The sequence below is a fragment of the Microcebus murinus genome, chromosome 4 (genome assembly GCF_040939455.1).
Source record: "Microcebus murinus isolate Inina chromosome 4, M.murinus_Inina_mat1.0, whole genome shotgun sequence".
NCBI lineage: Eukaryota > Metazoa > Chordata > Mammalia > Primates > Cheirogaleidae > Microcebus > Microcebus murinus.
Genome location: NC_134107.1, coordinates 33826352 through 33848808, shown reverse-complemented (window position 1 = coordinate 33848808; position 22457 = coordinate 33826352). Strand labels below are relative to the sequence as shown.

At 32.9% G+C, this 22457-nt stretch overlaps 1 protein-coding gene across 22 annotated transcripts in view; it reads right to left on the bottom strand.

Annotated features, from left to right (window-relative positions):
• IMMP1L (inner mitochondrial membrane peptidase subunit 1) overlaps window positions 1-22457 on the bottom strand; it is a 79028-nt gene that overhangs the window by 28375 nt on the left and 28196 nt on the right. For 4 of the 22 annotated variants that reach the window (XM_076002061.1, XM_012785950.3, XM_076002065.1 and 1 more), the window contains 3 exons: window positions 15093-15348; window positions 11641-11708; window positions 10380-10485 (listed from right to left, as the gene is read on the bottom strand). The exons of 5 other annotated variants lie outside the window; for them this stretch is intronic. The gene's annotated coding sequence lies outside the window, so the exon portion shown is untranslated. Of the gene's footprint in view, window positions 1-10379; window positions 10486-11640; window positions 12854-13376; window positions 13407-15092; window positions 15349-22457 lie in introns of those variants that run through there. 13 more of the 22 variants (XM_076002064.1, XM_012785958.3, XM_012786029.3 and 10 more) reach the window with 8 other exon arrangements.

Genomic DNA, 22457 nt, shown 5'->3' with positions numbered 1-22457 from the left:
ATATATATATATATATATATATATATATATATATATATATATATGCTGTGCTTCCCGAAAATAAGACCTACCCATAAAATAAGCCCTAGCAGGATTTCTAAGCATTTGCGCAGTATAAGCCCTACCCCCAAAATAAGACCTAGTGATGGGCGTGGCTACACAACGTATGTGCACAACCCATGCATTTCCTGGCGGAGCAGTAAAGAAGATGAGCAGCCCTTCTCATCTGCCTCATCGAGACAGCTACTAACTCAGAGGTGACCAGAAAGGTGGGAGCTCTATTGCTCGACATGAGAGATTGAGGCCAATGGTTCTAAAGGAAATAAGAGTTGCAAGAAATTCAGGATGGAATTCGAGCTTTGGAGAGTTACGATGATGTTCCAGAAAAAGACGACTTAACTATATTTGGATAAATGTAGATTGTTGTACTGTACTTAAAAAAAAATAACACATCCCCTGAAAATAAGCCCTAGAGTGTCTTCCTGAGGAAAAATAAATATAAGACCCTGTCTTATTTTCGGGGGAAAAACGGTATTAAAAAGATGCAGGTGTTAGGGACAGGGAAAGTTCTTTCTTGAAAAAAAACAACTAATAAATTATTTATTAGTTGTTTAAGTAAAGACAAAATTATCACCAATTTAATAGTTGAGTCAAGCAAGGGCCATTAGTAGATGCTAAAATTTACTAGGTGAAAGGTTGTTGGACAACGGGGTATCTGAGAAGTATCAAAGTGGATAATTTTTTTATTTACAAAGGGAACAAAGTATCTTTACAATGGTAAGATGTGGTAAATACTATCTTAACTAAGTGATGAAACTTGGCATAATAAATAATAGGGCAAACTGATAATCATGTGGCCTCCTGACATGAGGCAATGACAAGGACATCATCATTTGTGTATAATTCTTGCCAAAAATATCTAACCTAAATCTAATCACAATCAATCAAACACATCCATATTGTGGACATTCTTTAAGACAAATGGCTTGAACACTTAAAAACTATAAATTTTTCTTTCATTACTAGCATTTCTTCATTTATTCAATATATATTTATTGAGCTACTATTATGTACCAGATACTGTGTTCAGCCTTGAAAATACAATAGTGAACATAATGCCTTCCTTCACAGAGCTTATAATTTACTAGGGCAGATGTCACACATATACACAAGGAACAAATACGTATAGTAAATAATTTCTACAAAGGAAAAAATATGGTAAGGTGAGAATAATGGTTGAAGCATTTTTTAAGGATGGATCAGGAGAGATTTCCCTAATGAAAATGCCATTTAAGTTAGGCTCTGAAAGATAAACAAATAACTATATAAGATGTAAGAAGCCAATTATGGAGAGACAGAACAGCATACATGTGCTTAAAAAACTGAACGAAGGTTGGAGCAGCACTCTGTGAAAGAAATAAAATGAGATCAGAGAGAGAAAATATTTAAAGTCCTGTAGAATTTTCAGTTGTAAGAGTAATGAGAAGCCACTGAATGATCTTAAGCAGGAAAGAAATAGGATTTACAATTTAAATCACTCTCACTGCTATATAAAGGACTGGAGTGGGAACGGAAATAGAAATGCAAGAAGGCCAGTTGGGCACACAAGAGATAACGGAAATAAAGGAAAAAGAATCAATAATTCCCAAGTTACTGGACTAAGTAGCTGAGTAAAAAGAGATCTACCCCTATGGGTCTACTTATACCTACATATGGGGAAGAAAAATCAAGAGTCTAGTTTTATGGTTTTGTTCTTGCTTTTCAGAGTATTAAGGGGATACAAACATTTTGATTACATGATTTGCTTTTCTGCAGTTTGAGTCAAAAGTTATAAGTGCAGTTTGAGTCAAAGTTATAAGTGTGCCCATCACCAAGATAGTGTGCATTGTACTTGTTAGGAGTTAATTTCCTTGTCCTTTCCTCCCCGCTTCACCTACTTCATTTCCATTGAGTTTTACTATCATATGTGCACATGGGTGTTGATCTATTTGTTACAATTTAATTAGTGAGTACATGAGGTGTTTGTTTTTCCATTCTTGCAATACTTCACTTAGAAGAACGGTCTCTAGTATCATCCAGGTTGTTACAAAACGTATTAGTTTACTATTTTTAATGGCGGCATAATAATCCATAGTATACATATACCACATTTTATTAATGCACTCATGTACTGATGGGCACTTGGGTTGATTTCACATCTTGCAATTGTGAAAGGCACTGCAAAAAACTTTCACGTCTTTTTGATAAAATGACTTTTCCTCCTTTGGGTATATATCAAATAGTGGGACTGCTGGATCAAATGGTAGGTCTATGTTAGTTCTTTGAGATATCTCCATGGTATTTTCCTTGGAAGTTATACTAGTTTGTAGTCCCACCGACAATAATATGTAAGTGTTCCCTTCTCTCCACATCCACCCTAGCATCTGTTGTTTTGGGACTTTTCGATAAAAGCCATTCTCACCAGAGTTAGGTGGTATCTCATTGTGGTTTAGATTTGCATTTCCCTGATTACAGACTTTGAGCATTCTTTCATGTTTATTGGCCGTTAGTCTATCTTCTTTTGGAAAAGTTCTCTTCATGTTTTTGTTCCCTTATTTATGGGGTTGTTTGATTTTTTTTTTCTTGCTGATTTGAGTTCTTTATGATTGTGGTTATCAGCCTTATATCTGATGTATAGTATGGAAATATTTTCTCCCACTCTGTAGGTGGTCCATTCACTCTATTAATTGTTTCCTTGACTATACAGAAGCTTTTTAGTTTAATCAACTCCAATTTGTTAACTTTTGTTGTTACTATGATTGCCTTTGGGTATTCTTCATAAATTCTTTGCCTAGGCCAATATCTATAAGAATTTTTTTCAAATATTTTCTTCTAGGATTCTTATAGTTTCATGTCATAGGTTTAAGTCTATTATCCACTGTGAATTAATTTTTGTGAGTGATGAGAGGTGCAGATCCTGTTTCAGTCTTCTACAAGTGGCTATCCAATTGTCCCAGCACCATTTATTAAGTAGGTAATCTTTACCCCAGTGTATGTTTTTGTCTGCTTTGTCAAAGATCAGATGGCAATATCGGGATAGTTTTATATCTGGGTTCTCAGTTCTGCTCCATTGGTCTATGTCTCTGTTCTTGTGACAATACCATGCTGTTTTAGTTACTATAGCCTCGTAATATAGCTTGAACTCTGATAAATTGATGCCTCCCCATTTGTTCTTCTTACCTAAGATTGCTTTTGCTGTACGGGGTCTTCTCTCATTCCATACAAAGCATAAAATTACTTTTTCTAGATCTGTGAAAAATGATGTTGGTATTCTAATAGGGATTGCATTGAATTTGTATATCACTTTGGTTAGTACACACATTTTAACAATGTTCATTCTGCCAACCCATGAGCATGATTATGGTTTTCTGCCTGTTTACATCCTCTGCTATTTCCTTCCTCAGCACTTTGTAGTTCTCCTTGTAGGGGTCTTTCATCTCTTTAAATATATTCCTTTCATCTCTTTAAATATATTCCTAGGTATTTTATTTTCTTTGTTCCTATTTTGAAGGGTATTTAGACTTTGATTTGACTGCTATTGGCATATAGGAATGTTACTGATTTTGATTTTGTAACCTGAGACTTAGCTAAATATGTTTATCAATTCCAGTAGTCTCATGGCAGAATCTTTGGGGTTCTCTAGATATAAGATCATATCATCAGCAAAGAGCGATAAACCTCTTCTGCCCCCATGTGGATTCCTTTGATTTGCTTTTCTTCTCTGATTGCTCTGGCTAGCACTTTCAGCACTATGTTGAATAGAAGCAGCGACAGAGGACAACCCTGTCTGGCTCCAGACGTAAGTGGGAATGCTTTCAATTTTTCCCCATTCAGTCTTATGTTGGTTGTGGGTTTGTCATATATGGTTTTTATCATCTTTAGGAAAGTCCCATCTATGCCTATTTTGTTAAGTGTTCTTATCATAAAAGGATGTTGAATTTTGTCAAATGCTTTTTCTGCATCTATTGAGAGGATTACATGGTTTTTGTTTTTGCTTCTATATATGTGGTGAATTACCATTTATAGATTTGCATATGCTGAACTATCCCTGCATCTCTGGGATGAAGCCCACTTGGTTGTGATGGATTATTTTTTTTGATAAGCACCTGAATTCGATTTACTAGGATGTTGCTGAGAATTTCTGTATCCATATTCATAAGGGATATTGGTCTTTTTTGTTGTGTCCTTTCCTGGTTTTGGCATTAGAGTGATTTTGGCTTCCTAAAACAGGTGAGGAGGATTCCTTCCTTCCCATGTTGTGGAATAATTTCTGCAAGATAGTCACCAGTTATTCTTTGTACATCTAATAAAATTCAAGTGTGAAACCATCTGGTCCAGGACTTTTTTTTCTAAGAAGGTTTTTTATTGCTGCTTCAATTTTGGTACTTGAGATTAACTTGTTCAGGAATTCTATTCCTTCCTGTGTGTTTCCAAGCATTTTTCCATTTCCTCCACATTTTCAAGTTGAAGTGCATAGAGATTTTTTTGGTATTCAGAGATGATAGTTTGTATTTCTGTGTATCAGTTGGCATTTCTCCTTTTTCACTTATGATTGGCCTTATTAGAATCCTTTCTTTTCTGCTTCTGGTTAATCTAGTGAGAGGCTTGTCAATTTTGTTTATCTTTTCAAATAACCAACTTTTTGTTTCATTAATTTTCTGTATAATTCTTTTGGTATCTATTTCCTTTAGTACTGCTCTGATCTTGGTTATTTATTTCTTCTGCTGGGTTTGGGAAGAGTTTCCTCTTTCTTTTCCAGTTCCTTGAGATGATTCATTAAATTGTTGATTTGTGATCTGTCTTTTGGATGTAGAAATTTAGGGCTATGAATTTTCCTCTTAGGACTGCTTTAGGTGTATCCCACGCAATTTGATGACTTGTGTCCCCCTTTATCATTTAGTTTGAAAAATATTTTGTTCTCCATCTTACTTTTCTCCTTCACTCAGCTATCATTTAGCAGTAGGTTGTTCAGTTTTCATGACTTTGCGTGTAGATGAGTGTTTCTGTTGGAGCTGATGTCTAATTTTATTCTACTGTGATCTGAGAAGATACATTGTGTTATTTCCATTTTTTCAAATTTGTTAAGACATGTTTTGTGTCCTAGGATGTGATCAATCTTTGAGAATGTTCCACGACCTAATGAGAAGAACATATGTTCGGTGGTTTTGGGTAGAATGTTCTATAAATGTCTGTTAGGCCCATTTGTTCAAGCATTCTGTTTAAGTCCATTCTTTGTTTATTTTCTCTTTGGAGGATCTGTCCAGTTCTGTCAGTGAGGTGTTGAAGTCCCCAGCTATTAAAGTGCTGCCATTTATCATTATCATTTTGCTTAGATCAAGTAGGGTTTGCTTTACGAATCTGGGCACCCCAGTGTTAAGTGAATATTTAGAATTATTATGTCTTCTTGTTGAATTATTCCCTTTACCATTATATAATGACTATCTTTGTCTTTCTTTACTGTTGTTGATTTCAAGTCTATGTTATCTGATATAGGAATGGCTACATCAGCTTTCTTTTGGTTTCCATTGGTATGAAATATTGTTTTTTATCCCTTCACCTTGAGCCTGAATGACTCCTTGTAAATTAGGTTTGTTTCTGGGAGACAGCAGACACTTGGCTTGCATTTTTTTTATCCATTCGGCCAGCCTATGTCTCTTGAGTAGGGAGCTCAAGCCATTCACATTTACTGAGAAAATTGATAAGTGGGGTGGATTTCTGTTCTTCCTGTTGAGTAGAACTTTATTGCTCTGTTTTACCTCTTGAGCCATTGTGCTTTCTGGGCTCTGGCCTTTGCCTTCTGGGTGATTCTATACTAGTGGCTGTTTATTGTGTTGATCTGTGTATAATGCAGTTCTGAGTACTCCTTGCAGAGAAAGTCTGGTCTTGACAAATTCTTTCAGTGTTTGCTTGTCTGAGAAGGTCTTTATTTCTTCCCAAGAAACTCAGTTACAAAGTTCTAGGCTGGTCATTATTCTGTTTTATAAGACTGAGAATGGGCCTCTAGTCCCTAGTCCCTTCTGGCTTATAAGGCACCAGTTCAGAAGTCTGTAGTTTATCTTATAGTTTTTCTTTGTAATTTGCCTGTTTTTTTCACCTTATAGTTCATAGCAGTGTCTCTTTCATGTTTACTCTGGCCAGTCTGATGACTATGTGTTGTGGTGACTGCCTCTATGCAGTCAATCTCCCATGAGTCCTATGGGCTGCTTGTATCTGGATGTCTAGATTTCTAACAAGGCCAGGGAAATCTTCCTTGACTGTTCCTTCAAATAGGTTTTCCAACCTTTGTGTGTTTTTTTATTTGCCCCCAGGGATGCCTGTGATTCTTATGTTTGGCCTCTTTACATAATCCCACATTTCTTATAGGGTTTGTTTCTTCCTCCTGTAGCCTTGTTCTTTCTCTTCAACTGACTTATTTAGCTCAAAGGTGTTATCTTCAAGCTCTGAGATTCTTTCTTCTGCCTGATCTAGCCTATTCTTAGGGCTTTGTAATCCCTTGAATGAATTTTTCATTTCCAGAAGTTCTGTTTGGTTTTTCTTTAATAATTCAATTTCTTTACAGAAATTTCCATTCATTTCCTGTATTGTTTTGTGACTTCTTTGTGTTGGGTTTCTATTTTCTCTTGTATTTTATTGAGCTTCCTTATATAACCATATTCAAAATTCTTCATCTGTAGTTTTAATGTTTTTGTTTAGGTTGGTATCCACTGGTAAGGAGTTACTGTTTTCTTTTGGGGGTGTCCTTTCACTTTGATTTTTCCTATTTCTGGAGTTCTTTTGCTGGATTTTTTATCATATGGCCTCTCAATTGAGAGTTGACAGTGCTAGGGCTGGCTTATGGACCTGTCTCCAAGTCCCTGAAGATCAGTCCTTGACTGTGCCAGGGACAAAAGTGCTGGTCCTGAGTTGCCTTTGGGATGCTCTAGCTGGTCTGATGAACCTCTTGGGTTATACTGCCATAGTGGCTCGGCTTTCGGTGGCAGGTTCTGCCAGGAACACACCCCCTCTGCAGTAAAACAGGCCTCTCAGCACAGAACACTCTCACAATTACCATGGGAGAATGGACTGTGGTCTCCCTGTAATACTCTCATCTCCTGGGGGCACTGGGTCCTGCCCACCTGTCCAAGCTGCCAGTAGGTAATCCTGCCAAACACCGCTGCTGCATCCCTGCTCTCAGTGGCAGACTCAGCTGGGAACACACTCTCCCGGCAGAGAAACAGGCTTCTAAGCACTAAGCACTCTTGCAGTTGCTATAGAGCAGGGAGGAGCCGTGGTCTCCCTGCACTACTCTTGTGTCCTAGGGGCACAAGAGTCCAGTTTTGACTATGGTAAATTTGATATATTTGTGAAATATCCAAGAGAATGTGTATGAGATGGGAGCTCAAAGGACATTTCATACATGTGAAGTCTTGAAAATATAATTCCTAGCTCCGTGATGACTGTATTCTAATGCAAACAACAGAAAACTAAAATAACAGTAACCTAAATGAGGATTTCTTTTCTAACAATCCTAGCCATTACATTGAAGTTATAGGCCGAAATCTTATCTTTTTTAATCGAAGAAAAGATATCTTCTTTCCATCTACAAATAACTAGCCAAAACTATATAACTTAGTTCAAGGAGTACTGGGAGAATACTGTTGTTTTCTTTATAAGCTTTGTAGCACTATTTGACCTTTAGAAATCATGTGAAATATTACCTGGGAAAAATAAAAACTTTATAAAAATATGAAAGGAAATATGAAAATGGAGACAACATACACAGTCAACTCTTTTGAAAAGTCTGGTTATGAAGGCAAGCAAGAGTTTCTCAGGGTTTTCAACCTCAGCACTACTGACATTTGAGCCCAGATAATCCTTGGTTGTGGGCAGCTATTTTATGCATTGTAGGATTTTAGCAGCATCCCTGGCCTCTAGATGCCAATAGTCCACTGTTTCCTAGTTATGATGAGTTAAAATGTCTCCAAACATTGCTAAATGTCCCCTAGTATGCAAAACTTCCCAGTTGAAAACCACTGCAGTAAAGTAATAGATAAGAAGAATGTGGGTTAATGTTGTTTTTTTTTAACACAGAAACGTAGTAGCACATGTTTGAGAGCCAATGTTAACAATCCCATAGAGAGAGAGGCTAATGATGAGAAGAGATTACTGATGAGAGAAAGGTAAAAGAAGAGGAAAATAGAGATAGAGGAGATAACTAAACATTAAAGTAAAAAAGGCAAGAGGAAGACTTCAATGCTAAATATGACATAGTAGCTTATACCAGGCTAAACTTCTTGGTGAAAACAACTACATAATCTGTATAAAATATACAAAATAGCTGTTTAAAGGTATCAGGCAGCAGTGTAGGCAGGCCTTGAGGGGTGAGGATGTATGAGAGAAGAACATAAGGTGAGCTCCACATTCACCTGGACTTTTCTATCAGGGCATTGGCCAATTCACAGCACAGGAAAATAAGAGTTTTAGCAGAAAGTGGCAGTCCCATTTGGCTGAGACAGAAGTTGGAATTATTGGGTGTCAAAGTAGATAGAATGTGAGAGTCAAACCATAGAACAAAAGAAACCTTAGGACACCAGTGAACTCCAAATACCTGAACAGCATTAGAATTTCAGAAGTCCATTAGAAAGCAGCAGACAAAATGCTAAAGATCTGGGTGGCAGCAATGTCAGCAACCAAAGAAAAACCAAACAACATTAGGGAAAGAGAGATTAGACTTCAAGACCTTCCAAGGTTGGCCATGTTAGTTAGGACTACAACAAAGTTACCTCCTAGGAGTGAAGGCAAAGCTGAAATAAATCAGGCTTAACAAAGAATAAGACCAACCCTTGACAGGATTCAACTAACATGTTCATACTGCTGGGGAAAAACACCACAAAACCCCTTAATTTTCATAGAAAGAATACAACGTTATTTAGAATTTCCACAATATTTTTATAATCTCAGAGGAAAGGCCTTTTTTGAAAACTGAGATATTATTCACATACCATAAAATTCACCTTTTAGAAGTGTACAATTAAGTGGGTTTTAGTACATTCAAAAGATTGTGCAACCATCGTTATCTAATTCCAGAACATTTTTATCACCTCAAAAAGAAACCATATACCCATTAGCAGTCACTCTCCATTCTCCCTTCCCCTTCCTTCTAGCTCCTGACAACCATGTCTTTATGGATTTGCCTATCCTGGACACTTCATATAAATGAAATCATATAATATGTGGGGTTTTGTGATTATTTCAGTCAGCATCATGTTTTCAAGGTTCATTCTTGATGTAGCATGTATCAGAATATCATTCCTTCTTATGGTTGAATAATATTCCAATGCATGAATATACCACTTTAGTTTATTAAGTCATCAGTTAATAGACATTTAGGTTATTTTCACTGTTAGCTATTATAAAAAATGATACTATGAACATTTGTGTACAGGTTTTCTGTGGATATATGTTTTGGTTCTCTTGGATATAAACCTAGGAATAGAATTGCTAGGTCATGTGGTTAATACTCTGTATAACTTTTTCAGTAACTGCCAAACTGTTTCCTAAAATGGCTACACCAATGTATATGGTTTCCAATTTATACATATCCTCACCAACATTTATTCTTGTCCATATTTTTATTATAGCCATCTTAATGAGTATGAAGTCACATCTTATTGTGGCTTTGATTTACATTCCTTTAATAACAAGAGATGTTAAGAATCTTTTTCATATGCTTATGGATCATTTGTATATCCTCTTTGAATGATGTCTATTCAAATACTTTTCCAATTTTAAAAATGGGTCATTATAATCTTTAATTTAATCAAATATTATAAGTATGTAAAATAGTACTAATGACTGCATTCAATCAGAGCAGAATCAAATGACTGAAAACCAAGAGTAAAAAATATACAACAGAAAGAACAACAGGTGATTCAGATATTCAAGTTAACAAAGAAGATTTTAAAATAACATTTAAAAACACATGTTAATAGGTTATTAACATGTCAATAAAATATGATTAACATTCAAAAAAGGGAAGAAATGATAAAGTTCAGCAGAGACATAAAATTTATCAAAAAAGTCAAATGGAAATTATACATAACACAATACTACAGGATAAAATACAATAACTAGAATTTGAAATTCATTACAGAGATTTACTGGCAGATTCAGCCTACTAAACTCAGCCTAACAGAAGACAATTGAATTGAAATACAAGTTGAGAGAATATAATCAGATTGCCACACAAAGAGGAAAACAGGGAGACAATACAGGAATCAAGCATAATCAGAGACCTAAAGGAAAGGAAAAGAGAATAGGACAGAAGCAATATTTTGAAGAAATACTAGAGAAAAACTTACCAAACTGATAAAAGACATTATCTCATAAATTCAAGAAATTCCACAATCCCTGAACAGGATAAATATAAAACAAACAAATACATCCAGGCACAGTCGAGTCAGACTGCTGAAAAAGACAATAACAAAAGTTTAAAATTGGTCAGAAATAAAGGTTAACTTATTTTCAAATAAACAATTTTGTCTGTTCAACAGAATGGAATGGCTACTTTTTTATAAGAAATAATGAAAACCAGAAGAAAATGAAATGGCATCTTTAAAGTGCTAAAACCACCAATCTATAATTCTATACCTGATGAAAACATACCTGAAAAGCTAAAGCAAAAATAAAAACACTTTCAGAAAACAAGTTTTGAGAAAATTTTTGCCAGCTTACATACTAAAGGGAGTAATTTAGGCAAAACCAAAATGATAACAGAGAATTAGGCAGGTATTGTTCTAATCACTTTACATATGTTAACTAACTTAACTCTTACAACAACTCTATGAGAACTTAGGTATCTCATTTTACAGATAAAGAAACTGTGGGGCAGAGAGGTTAAAAAACTATTCAAAATCCCACAGTTTATAAGAGGCAGAGCCAGAATTCAAAATGAGGTGGTTTGCCTCTAAAGTCTACCACTATGCCATACTGCCTGTCACCTTAAATGAAAGAAATTTTTGTAAACAATAAAATAGATATTGGGAGTAAAGAGTCACATGGGAAAAAGGGATTAGACTGATGTTAAAAACCAGCTAAAAAGATTGAGCAAAGTGAACTCTGGAAGCTGAAAAGAAATTAAAGATTCCTTTATTCTTAGAATCCAATTCTGAGATCCTGATTTGGATCCAACCACTGAAGAAGATTTAGAGTAATTTCAGAATACTCAAAGCCACAAAGAAAACATCTACCTGATTGTTCAGGTCTGAAATTCCTTTGAAAAGAAGAGGAAGCATTTTGTTGCAGAAGTAGGGAAGAAATGCAATGTGTCAAATGTTGAGACCACCAGTTTACAGAAATTCTTTCATTCTAAAGTGGAAGCAGCCAATCAGCAAAGTGATTAGTATTATAATTTTTTTGTTCTGATAGAGGAACAGAGTTAGAGAATAAATTGGCATTTAAAGAAGTGTTCACATTCAAAAAAGGTGAACAAAAACAAGTAGATGGGGAAGTAGAAAGTGAATCTCAACATCACAATTTTGCCACATTTACCTTCAATTAGACAAGAAAAAATAGATTTTGACATTTCTGAGCTTTGTGATTTTCAAATTCAAGAATACTTACACAAAATACACTTTCCCCACAGAATGATGCATATAAAGTATATGAAAGATATATGTCCACTTCAGATCCTAAATGGAAGTTATTGTGACAAGCAGAGAAAAACAAAGACTCATTAAGACATGGATGCTGAATAGTGTACTCTGCTCAATAGCTTAATAATTTACTCTCACAGAGCAGACTCTCCATCAAAGTAATTCAAATTCCTGCCATTTCAAAATCACCTTCAGAGCTGCTCATGAATTGTTCAAATCTGTACACGTTAAATCTACTGTAAGACTTGTGCAGAGGATATTTTTTATTTTCTATAACTGTAAATTCAAAGCACTCAGATCCCTAAAATCTATGAAGATTTTATTAAAACCTGTTTATTTTGTTTCATTCCAGAGGAAATGACTGTCATTACTTTAAGGTTTAAAGCAGTATTCAACCTGACTGCAACATCAAAATAACCCAATAACCTAGTATCAACCAAAATTAAAAATCCAAATTCCCAGGCTCCAACTTAGAGCTAATGAAGGAGAATCTCTGAGAACAAGGCTGTAGAACCTGTAGTTTTAATAACCCCCCAGGAAGGAAACCCAGTAAAGGACTTTGTGCTGTCATTTGAGACCACTGTTGACATACTCAACATTTTCAGAAACTGGACAAAACTTCGAAAATAATGAATTTGTTTTTAAACTGAATGGTTACCTCTGGGATAATTCTAGAAAGTTTTATCAAATGAACTTTATAATGCTAATGTTTTCATGTATTTCATTAATCCAATGTTATTTTCTGAAATTTACTTTCACTTTATGTTTATAAAGAATAAACAAATTGACATGTTTAATATAATCAAGCACTACTTCCCAGATAGTGAAATACTAAAATCAAACCCATTCATCTACCAATAATCCCCCAACTGCTATATGATCTATTTCAGAATATAGCAGTTTAATAAGCAATAGTGGAAGGATATTAATTCAAATGGAAGAAATATCACTTAGCATTATCATAGGCTATCTGTCACTGTGCCAGTCTACAGTTCATGCATGACTCTTTAGAGAGAGAATAAGTTTCACAAATCATCAAAAAAGAAAAAAAAGTTTATCATCTCTTAAAAAAAACATGCCTGTAATCCTAGCACTTCAGAAGGCCAAGGTGGGAGGAGCACTTGAGCTCAAGAGTTCGAGACCAGCCTGAGCAATAGTGAGACCCTATCTCTACTAAAAAAAAAAAAAAAAAAAAAAATAGAAAAACTTAGCCAGGCACAGTGGTGTGCACCTGCAGTCCCAGCTATTCGGGAGGCTGAAGTGGGAGGATCGCTTGAACCCAGGAGTTTGAGGTTGCTGTGAGCTAGGCTGATGCCATGGCACTCTAGCCTAGGCAACAGAGCAACACTGTTTCAAAAAAAAAAGAAGAGAAAAAAAGAATTGCTTTGATTCCCATTCTGCTCTTTTGCTACACCTGACTTACCAGTCTTCAAAAACAATTTCTTCTCATTTCTCTTATCCCATCTCCCATTCTCCTATTTCCAAAAACACCTCCCTTAACTGTTACTGACATGATTATGTGTCACCTGAACTGCCAATTAAATTAGTATCTAGCTTTTTAAGATGAGCCAAATTTCCTTTAAGTTATCAACAAGGTATTAAATTCAAATAACCTATATCTATATGAAAAGAATGTATATCATTGAGAAGACCTTATATGTTTATGTTGAATTTACTTATGAGTTTATTTGGTACTTTCCTTACCTCTAATCAAATAAGCATGATGCTTAAGATCTAGAAGAAAAAATATTAACTTTCAATAGCCACTCAGATAAATAACTCAATAAAAAATAGAAAAGTCAATACTGAACAGATTTAATAAAAGCTTACAAATTTTATTCTGATCAGAAAGCTATTGTATAAAAAATTATATAATATTAACTACCACAGAACATTTTCCTGAAATAATAAGCAACCTGGCAAAATAATCTGAAATTAAAAATATTTTACTCCATTTATTTCATGGATAGCTCTTTTCATAACAATAGCAGAATTTTAAATAATCAATTTTTCAAATAGCAAAAATACATATAGAAGGCTAAAGAAGTCCTTTGTAAATTAATGCAGTTCAGTAGAAATACTGTTATGATTTCTCATTCATTCATTTTAAATGTGGCAAAAATGAAGAAACATATCTTGGAATACAATAGCTTGAAACCAATTAAAGGAAATACAGCCAGAATAACAAATTTATTGAATCTGAGGGGCAGGATTATGAACAAATAAATAAATAAAAAAGAATAACAAGTTTGCTAGGAAGATTTGACAAAAGAACGCTGTATGAATTTATTATATTTGTTGATTTTTCTAATAAAGACCTTATATGGGGAATAATAAAATGTACTACATGGAAACAGAGGCTATAAGTATATTAATATACCACATGTAAAATGGATGATTATAACTATTCTTATAATTTTAAGAAAATACTTTGGTCTCCTATATGTAGTTAAAAATTTAAAGTTTAAAAACATTTAGACTGAGATTTTATAATTTATTGTTTAAAATATAAAGCTACTAAATCAAAAAATACTATAAGATAAAAATCAAGTTCTATGAATAAATATTTTTAAATTAAGTACTCTAGGATCATAACACTGACAACACTAATTATCTTTTCTAGTCTTGGCAGTTATGTTGCATACTGTTTGGGTGACTGATGGGATAATTTCACTTCATTTTCTCTCAGTTTATTCTGGATCGTGTTAGAGAAAAATATTAAAATAATTAACACCTTTAAATAAAGTATTTGATAAAGGTTTTAGTTGAGATAAAAATGCTAAAAAAAACCCCAATTAACTAATGTATTGATTTTAGAGAAAACAACTAAACCCCTATCTACTAATGGAAAACTTGACTAACAATCACTGATTTTAAAAATTAAGTCAGTCATTATTGGTATTAACTACTGTAGAACTTGTACATATTAAGATTATATACACTTTTCACAAAGAGCCCTTTCAGCAGCAGCTTGAGCTAGCATTACCTTAATTATCAAAAATATGTGTCTATATATTTTTATAATATTAAAGATTTTATTCACCAAAAACATTTCATCAGTAGCAACTGAAGCAGTACTAAACAGGTAAAATATGACAAAACAAATTATTTCAATTCCTTACACATATAGACATTTTGATTAAATTCATAATGGCTTTATATCTAAAAGAACATAAAAGTAATCAATAATTAATCTGAAATATAAATTTTCACCAATGGCAAATATTGTAATAGTCACTCAACTGGAAAAAGTATAAAAAACATCATTAATCAATTTTTCTATTTGAATGGTTGAATAAATTTTGAATTATACATACTTTATATTTTGTATATGTCTTACATAATTTTTAAGTGATATAGCTTAAAATAAGGCAACATACTACAAATAGTTAATAAAAAGCATATTCTTTCATTGATCACCTGATTTTTAGTTGTTGTTTATAAAATTAATCACAGTTAGCAGGGTAGAAATAGCTTTGAGCTTCATGAATGACATCCAAGAGATGGGAAAGGATTAGTTCTCAGATGCTGCCAGTTATAGCGCCAGGTGGCTTTTTCTGCAGTGAAGGTGTTACCGATAATCCCATTACACTGGTACTAAATCTTGCAGACATCAAAATTATCACCAAGGTTCCTTTTCATCCCATCCTTTCCAAATGACTGGAAGTCGCTTCACCTGAAAGAAGTCAAATCCACATGCAGCTGCTGTTTTAGCAGGCAGCAAACTCCCTGAGAATGCCAGTCGTGATTCAATTTTGCTGTGCTGGTGGCCCCTATTCCCTGTCCAATAATACATCTGTTAAAAAATCCTACAGCTACAAATCAAGTTTAATCCTACCAGGGACCTCATGTTGGTCTTGTCTTCCAAAAAGGCAGCAGGTTCTGCTGTCTATCTCTGCTAGTGTCTGGGGAATACCCTTTAAATCCCAGCCCTACTTAGAAGAATAAGCTAAGGATCACAAAACATGACCTCAAAAACCCTGATATGACTATATTCTGACCCAGAGGCATTCATTCTAGGTGAAGATTAGAACTTTGCATAATAAGATTACACAGCAAGTGAATGATATCAAGGGACTATCCATATGCAGCCGCCTGGTTTTGTATAGACAGCCTGTGCTCTGCAATATGCAGTGCAGACGGAAAAAGAGCTTGGTCTTTCTAGCTGAAATAAAATAGATTCACATAAATTAGTTGGCCATTTCCAGATTCCTAAATCCCCTATTACATCTTTTATTGACAGCTCCTGTGAGGATAGCACAAATGTTATTCCTTTTTATTCTGTGCTTCTATAACAATCATGCTCTGTAATTGAAATGTACATAGATTATGTCTAGAAATTAACATCTTGTTTGCTGTAATCTTGGATTACAATTGACTGTGTACATAATAAAATTAGGAAATCAATGAACAGATTTATCATCTCCAAGAAACTAGAGGTATTGTTTAAAGAATAGTTTAACATTTTCTGCCAACACTTTAAATGCAGAAGTCACAGGGAGTAGTCAATAAAAATTTAAGTAAGTCAAAGAATATAACAGGTATTCACTAATAACTATAGGAAATTAGATTACATAAAAATCAGGTCATATCCCTCAAGTTTAGAAAATGAAAAATTCAGAGATCGATTTTCTCTAAATCATACTTTAGCAAGAAGGTCAACTACATCTGGCTTTCATTTTATATAAGATAGGTACACTTGCCATATTTTATATAAATCTTCTTGATCATTTTATAACTTATACTTTAAAATATTTGAATCAATGTAAATCAATTGTAATTCAAGGGTTTATAATTCTTAATATATGTTTTAAAAATATTTATCAGTGAAGTAATCTATCCTCATATTTGAATGTACACAGAACATTTTAAATGTACAGAATCCTAAAGAAATTTAGAAAAGTATTTTATGATCAGCTTTGTTCCTCTCATGAAGTTTACAGCTATACTAGCTCTAAGCAAACATATGAAAAGAGAGCTTCATATACAGTTACACAAACACTTGTCCAGAAAAACTCTAAAGATGTGAAGAGAAGGAATTCTCAGCTTTATTTTTTAAAAAAGTATTAAGATTTGCCATGGGATTCTGGTAAAACTAAGCTCCTCAGTGTATATGAAATATGGCTATTTGACAAGTTTGATTTGCCCACCATTTTTGAGGAACATTATATTACATTAGTCATTATCTCCTCATCCTCACAATATCGTTAAGCATATAATATCAGATAGATACTCGGAAGTCAGGTGACACAATTCTGATTTGATGTATTGAACAGACAGATAGTATACTAATGGTACCAGAGTATAAAAACATAAAAAACATTGTATGTAATTTCAATTTTGCATAGCATATGAATGCTATTCTTTGGTTACCTTGATTAGGATATTATAAAAAAACAATAAGGAATGCAAAACATACACATTTTTGTTATGATTGTGCAATACTTTAGAGCTACACTGTCCAATAAGGAAGCCACTAGCCCCACGCGGCTACTAAGCACTTGAAATATGACTAGTGCAAATTGAGATGTACTTTAAGTATAAAATACACATTGGACTTTGAATACCCACTTTTAGGGAAAGTAAAATATTTTAATTTTTATTTTATATTGATTTTTGTATATTTTATACATGCTGAAAGATAATATTTTGGATATAGTTGGTTAAATAAATACATATGTGATTCACACTATATTCCTATTAGCGCCACTTTAGCAGGTCATACATTTTTCAATAATATATTCCTAAGCTAAATGAAATTGTGCAACTAATAAAAATATTGAAGCAGAGGGTTAATGATGGAAGAATAAACATTCCAGTGTTAGATAAGCTTAGTAAAGAAAGTATAAAATCCTGTCCTTTTAGCCTCTATTTCTTATTTCTAGTTTAAGGATAGTGGTGGGAGAAGAGGGGACCTGCCACATTTTTGACCGTCATGTACCCCCCAAAAATGACATGATATATATTAAGCAGTTACAAAATGCTTTAAAAAGAATCATTTTTTAAATGATTTTAAATGGTTTAAATGATTTTAAATGGTTTTGAAAAAGAATCATTTATTTATTAACTTCAGAAAAGACTAGTGAGATCTGTGTTACCCTGTCATTGAGCTTAATAGATAGCAACTTCAAAAACATGTTTGGATCTAAAAAGGGCCATGATTTTTTTCTATGGTGCTATATAATTGTTTATATTCAAACTTTTAAAATACATTAAGTAATAACTAGAGATTGGAAGCATTTGGTATATTTCAGAATGTTAGAAAACAAAATCATTATAAATTATTAGTAAGTTGCTTTTCCATTTTTCTTTTCATCACATTGATCAATTAAGTCTTTTTTAAAAATCCTCAACAAAAAGGACTTTATAGAAATAAGTAAAACTGAAAATAATTTAAGAAATATAATGATTTATTTAGGATGACTACAGACAACTGATATTATACAATTAAAATATAGTTACCTTTGTCACATATTGGAATATGATTTTAATATAAACAAGAGTACTTAAGGTATTAACTCATCTAAAAGTTGCTTTTGCATAATTTTTCCTTATAATATTTATCTAAATACTAAGACTAAAGATGAAGTATCAATAAATTAGATTAATAAAACAAATTAATTTTTATGACCTAATCATACCACTTTTTGCTAGCTTGTTAAAATTATATAGGTTTATTCCTTTTCTGATTACAAGAATCATACAGATATTGACATACACGCGCACAAACACACACACACAACAATATAATAACAATAACAAAAAAACTTTCTAAACATCAATAGATGAGTGCAATGATATTCAGTCTGAGTTAATCTCCAGACATCCAAATTCATGAATAAAAATTCATCAGTTTTAAATACACTGAGCCTATTAAGCAAGAACAAAAGCATATGCACAAAAGAGCTTTTAATATATTTCAAAGCCCACAAGAGCCATGGTCTCATTAAAATTATAAATTACACAAACATGGAATGAAGATTCAAACTGCAGTGCAGCTAAGCAGATTACAGAAAACCCCGCGTTCCATATGATAACACACCATGGCCCTCCCAGATGGGGGTTTGGAACAAAAAGGCCATCACCACAGCTAGGGAAAACCTCCTTGTGATCTCTGGTTTCTGTTCAGCAGATGACAGCCAAATAATATGTTGATTATTCTGTTTGTGCTGCTAAGCTTGTAAGATGGAATAAAAGCGATATGATCTATTGTGAACCCAATGCTAATGTGTTGCTCCACTCATAAATAATATACTGAATTTATTTTGAAACTATCTTTTATCTGAATTTTCAGTTTTTAAATGCATGAATTAAAATAAAAGCCAGGATAAAATAATATTTAATTTGATGCTTTAAACTAAAAAATGTAGTTGACAAGTGAAAAATATCTAAATGCTTAGTGAAGAGTCAAGTACAATCACCTTTCTTTAATTTCAGCACTATGCTCAGACAAAATATATTTTAAAATAGGCAATTATTCTTATTATGAAATATAAATATAAAATTAATACAATAATCATGAAGTTAATAATATACATTATTGACAATATAAAAACAAAATATCAGGGTATATGGAAACACTTTTCTATAATATAAATAAAAGCCCATAATCAGAAAATATAGTGAAAATATTTCTGCACAATAAAAAGTATAACTCAAGGCTTCATAAGTGTTCATAACTTGCACATAAATGATTATAAGAAATTCTACTTAAAATATTTTAAAAATTTATAAAAATAATTTCAAATAGCTAGAATTTTACTTTGCTCTGGTGACAAAAGTTAAAACTTAATATCCTAAGCTTTAACATAGTAAATTATGCTATAATGAGGTAACTGGGATTGTGTCTGTGAATACTTTGCAAAATTTTTTATTTCATGAATAAACATATTTATGAACACTACTATCAATAAAAATGTTAAGTAATTTATTTTCTCACCCCAGAAATTCCTCCCTGAATACTCTAGTAGACTCTCCTTAAAAGCAAACAAACAAATAAAGCAGTAAATTAAAGCTGCACATGAAGTAAACATGAACAAACACACTATTTCCTTAAGAGGGTATTTTATAGAAATCATGGTCATTAACCTAAGTTCATCTCCTTTTTCTCTGTCTCCAGGTATGGATTTTTGAGTCCAAAAAGCACTGCATAATTGCCTAACATAAAAATGCAGGCTAAAATTAAACATCCAAAAGATAAAACAAAAACACTTTAAGAGAAAAACTTAGAAGACAAAGTATCCTTGAAGTAGAAAAATATTTCATAAACAAGAAGTAAAAAACACCAAACATAAATGATAAACTATTTTAAAATCATAAACTTCTGTTCATCAAAAGCACTATTAAGAGAGTGAAAAGGCAAACATCAGAGTGGGAGAAATAGTTTTAATACTTGTATTCAACAAAGGACTCATATTCTATATATATTAAAAAAAAAACACCCTATATATCAAAGAAAATGCCAATCTAATAGAAAGGTGGGCAAAAGAGGTGAACAGGCACTTCACAAAAGAGAATAGCCAAATAGCCAATATACATATGAAAAGGTACTCAACTTCATTAATCACCATCAGGGAACAACAAAGTAAAATCATAATGGATTATCACCAGAATAGGAAAAATGAAAAAAAAAAACTGAGTATTGGCAAACACATGGAGCAACTAGAACTCTCACATACTATAAATGTAAACTGGCGCAACAATTTTAGAAAACTGTTTGGCAGTATCAATTAAAGCTGGACATACATATATTAATACCCATGATCCAGTAATTTTGCTTCTGGACATATCAACAAAAGAAACACATGGACATATATTATTCAAGAGATATGTCCTAGAATGTTGATAATAACATTATATAGAAACTGTCCAAATGTCCACTAGTAGAATAGATAAATAATAGTTGTGATGTATTCACAACTACCTGCAGCAATGAGAAAGAACAAAATACATGTAACATGTAGTTACATGCAACAATGTGGATGAATCTTAAGACAAATTATTGAACAACAACAAAAAAATCAGACAAAAAATTATACTGTATAATTCTGTATATAAAATACAAAAACAAGCAAAACTAATCTCTTATTAAAAGTCAAGGTAGTGGTTATCCTTGTGGGGGAGGGGAAATAGTGACTGGAAGGGAGCATGAAGGTATCTTCTGGAGTACTGATAACATTCTTTTTGTTTATCTGGGTGGTGGTTACATGGATGTATTTGGTTTATGAAAAATTCATTAAGCCATCTACTTACATAATATGTGCCTTTTCTGTATCTGTAGCTTTTTTTAGAGAAAGTAGTTTTACAGACAAATACCGAGATATACAAAGGTAGACAAAATCCTTGTCATAAGAACTTTAAGAACAACTAAGATGTGTAACTCAGAGTTCTTATGATATTTACTTAAGTAATCACATTTTCAACTCCACAGCTAAGTTCCTGGAGTGTTATAAACAGAGAACAGTCATTTGCCCTATTAATTTCTCCTGCCTCCCAATCATATTTTCAGGGATATCTAGTCTTTGTGCTGAGAACTACTGCTACTATTATAACAGAGCCTTTAAAACAATCTCAGTACTGAAAATTTGCTTTTATGTTGAAAACTAAAGTAGTACAGAAGATAAGGCAGTATAAAGAGTATGTGCTTGCTATTTTCTCCCTTGCCCCCAAATTTTATAAGCTTTTGTTTATTAAGCATGAAAGCTTATTACTTAATAGATATTTCTTAAATTTTATTTTTTCAGTGAAGTTAGAGAAAAATTACTCTAATATGAATATCACACAAATTAAATGAAACTTCATGATAATCTGATAATGAACTAAACTATACATCTCATATCTCCCACTTAAATATTTTCCCTTATTTCTATACTGTAATCAATATATGATTTTACAATATATTTTTCTCAAATTGAAAAGATGCTTTAAGAATCCTAAGATGCTTATTTAAAGAAATAAGCTAAGAAAGATGATCTACTGCTTATTATCCGCCACCCTCTACTGATAAAAGAATAAAAATGACCAATTTTACGATAAAAATAGCAGGCTTACCCCCTTTACTCTCATCTGCTTTACAAATAAAACAAAATTGTTCGTAACATATTAAAATATTCAAAAGTTAAAACTAATCTAAAAGATAGACAGTAAAAAGTCCCATCTACCCCGCTTTCCTCCCCAATCTCACACAGGATTTAGATTTTGTATATTCTTCCAGATTTTATTCATGTAAATATTAATATAAGAAAATATGAATATGTAATTTTATTTTCCTCTCCCTTTATTCTTCTCTCCCTTTACACAAAAAAGTAGTTTACCATACATTCTATTTTGAATGCTTTTTCCAAATAATGTATGTGGGGAAAACTTTCCAAATCTGCATATAGAAAACATTTTTTTTTTTTACAGCTATAGAGTATTTCACTGTATAGATATGTACAGTTCATTCAACCAGCACCCCATTGATAGACATTAGGGGATTTCCAATCTTATGCTATTACAAACAAAGCTACAACGAAAATTCCTGTACACGTTATTTTGTAAGTACATAAGAATTTCTGTAATAAATTCCCAGAATTGGTATTGTGACAACAGGTAAATGCATTGGTCTTTTTTTAGAAATTGAAAATGGGCCTTCCATGGAGTTTCATCATTTTCACTTCTACCACACAAGCATCTCAAATGTATTCCAGAAAATACTATTCCTCTTTTTGAACTTCTAAAAAGCTTTGTCCATAAGGTAATTTTCAAAGATGGGCTCACTGCAATAAACTACATGACACTCCTGTT